Raw genomic sequence first — 2,999 nt, 5'->3', positions numbered from 1 at the left:
AAATATTGGTATATGAGGGCTGTCACTAGTCACACGTAACATTTATGAGACCATGGATGATAAATATTGGTATATGAGGGCTGTCACTAGTCACACGTAACATTTATGAGACCATGGATGATAAATATTGGTATATGAGGGCTGTCACTAGTCACACGTAACATTTATGAGACCATGGATGATAAATATTGGTATATGAGGGCTGTCACTAGTCACACGTAACATTTATGAGACCATGGATGATAAATATTGGTATATGAGGGCTGTCACTAGTCACACGTAACATTTATGAGACCATGGACGATAAATATTGGTATATGGGGGCTGTCACTAGTCACACGTAACATTTATGAGACCATGGACGGTAAATATTGGTATATGAGGGCTGTCACTAGTCACACGTAACATTTATGAGACCATAGACGATAAATATTGGTATATGAGGGCTGTCACTAGTCACACGTAACATTTATGAGACCATGGACGATAATAATAAATAAATCTATCTATCTATCTATTTTATAGTTTATATTACTTTCTTAATCATGTGCTCATGGTGTAGTGGTTATCACATCTGTCTAACACACAGAAGGTCCCAGGTTCGATCCCTGGTGAGCACAGACTATTTTAACCTTTCTCTTATTAGACTTCCTAAGCCTAACAATAGACCTAGCCAAGACTATCACGAGCCATGGAGGGATCCTACACAGGTCACTGACCTCCTTCACTCGTCATGGCTACATCTAGTGGCTGGTCATTAGTTAAATAAGGTCAATGTATATAACCTAGTTTCCCATCGAAGACAAAACCCTACAGTCACCCCTAAAACCCTCACGTTTTCTCTTAATCCACCGTTTTCTTTGGTTTACAAGACCTGACTCAATCATTAGCTCGATCCTCGGAACATAATTATTTTTATTCAGTGTCACATAATGTGTCTACGTGTGATAATTACCTCACATGTGTTCAGTAATGTAATAAATTAATCACGGGTTTATTGTTATGGCCATAGGAGTTTAATAGTTAAATACTGTATGTATATTATGTATGCTGGATTATGTATTATGTATGTATATTATGTATGTGCTCCATTTATATTTATTCAGCCTAGCTAGCAGCGTGTGGCAATGTTATTACCATATCCCACATGCTTAATTAATGTGCCTGGCGACGTATGGAAGCTGCTAATGTATCACTTACCATACGTCGTCTATAGCAGTTGACCAGGACCTTAGCTAGGGAGCAGTGCTATCCACCTCTGTGTACATACTCTTATCCAGTAAACCGAACCTACAAAACTATACAGGTGTTTGTGTTCTCTCCTGTATATAGAACTTATTACCCAGAACACCTAACATGGCGCAGTGCGTAGTTTTACTGGATTATTACGAGTGATTAGTGCAAGTTTGTGGAAAGCCGGCTGATGGATCCCCGCCTTGGGTCAACCCCGCGTCATCCCTCGAAGAATTTCGCAACTTTGAGCAGTGTCAGTGACAGTGATTTTCTGTGAAGTGTTTAGTGCATTGTGTGTTTCGTGCCATTCATGTGTGACCTTGTTCGAACGGATTTCCAAGGTATACGGCATGTTCTGGGCATTTGTGGGGTGTAGAGCTCAGTGCACCCTCCTCTGACCGTTTACAGAGAGCGACTGAGCTACTCCTATCTCCACCCCCCTCCCTCACAGCGCCGCCTCCACCCCCCCTCACAGCTGGGGCGAGACGCTCTGCCTGCCTGGGACACACACACATACATGTACTAACACTTGCTGACCGCGCGGCTTCATTATATATATTTTATATATATAACCTACTTATCTGTGTATTTAATTAATTTTTTTTGTCTGAAATCTTGTTGATACGACGGGCTGACCGGTCAACACTGATTTAAGACACAGTACACAGAGGAAGTAGTTATGTCTCATGCCTTACGTAGCCGTGGACCCAGCGCCTGGATGAGTCAAGCGGATGATAGTCCCCCAGAGATGGATGACCAGGCCGGCCCAGCTCCCACAACATCGCGCAGCCCTTCACCTCAACATTCAGCGTTATCTCCAGAGATAATTGCCTTAATGAAGTTTATGAGAGATGAGAGACGCGAGGATGAAGCTCACAGACGTTTGGCGGATGAGCACAGAAGGCAAGCAGAGGCAGAACGAGACCACCAACGGAGAATGGAAGACAGTGCACGGTTTGAAGCCCTGATATCTCGCCTCACGGTTAACCAAGCCCCTGGCTCTAACACTGCCTCGGTACTGAATGGTTCAGATACCTCATCCATGCTTCCTTCACGCCCCCCAGCCCCACCTAAAGCAGCAGCTCAAACACCGCCCATCTTGGAGCCTGATGTAAATTTCCAGACTTTTCGCGAATGGCGGCGGCGGTGGGCTGATTATGCTACAATGGTGGATCTCCAGAGTTTGTCACAGCCTAAACAACTCATCCAGCTGCGTATGTGCCTGTCCTTGGAAGTTCAGCGTGTCTTAGAACATACGCTGCAGGTACCCCCAACCTCTTCGCTGTCTGTAGAGGAGGTACTGGACGTTCTACAACGGCACATCAAAGGACAGCAGAATGAAGCTCTGCGCAGGAGGGAATTGTTTAGCTGCAGACAGATGGAGGGTGAGTCTTTTGACGCTTTTTATGTACGTCTTAAGAGAGCCTCGGAAGAGGTAGATATATGTTTAGGCCACCACCAGCAGTGCGAGGAGACCCAGTTGAAGCAGGTGATCCTGATGGGTGTTAAGGACGAGGAACTTGTCCAACGCCTCACCTCCCTCGACCCTTCCTCTTCTCTTCAGGATGTGTTGACGATATGTCGCTCCTATGAGGCCGCCAGGTGTGCCACCTCTGCCATCCGAGCTCCCCCTACAGCTGTACGCGCTGTGTCCCGGTACAAGAAGGACAAGAAGTCTGCTCCTACGCCTTCGCCCACCACGTCCACGCCCGGTTCATTTTGCAACAACTGTGGTAAGCAGCACGGAACACAGGTATGTCCAGCTG

The 2,999-nt window shown here is 45.7% G+C and overlaps 1 non-coding gene across 1 annotated transcript; it reads left to right on the top strand.

Annotated features, from left to right (window-relative positions):
* The first annotated feature begins 547 nt into the window (after positions 1-547).
* On the top strand, positions 548-620 carry Trnav-aac. Its single transcript has one exon. It is a non-coding gene; the product is annotated as a tRNA-Val (tRNA).
* The last annotated feature ends 2,379 nt before the right edge of the window (positions 621-2,999 follow it).

Source organism: Homarus americanus, unplaced genomic scaffold, assembly GCF_018991925.1.
Source record: "Homarus americanus isolate GMGI-L3 unplaced genomic scaffold, GMGI_Hamer_2.0 scaffold9511, whole genome shotgun sequence".
Lineage (NCBI taxonomy): Eukaryota > Metazoa > Arthropoda > Malacostraca > Decapoda > Nephropidae > Homarus > Homarus americanus.
This window is presented reverse-complemented; position numbering and strand designations above follow the sequence as displayed.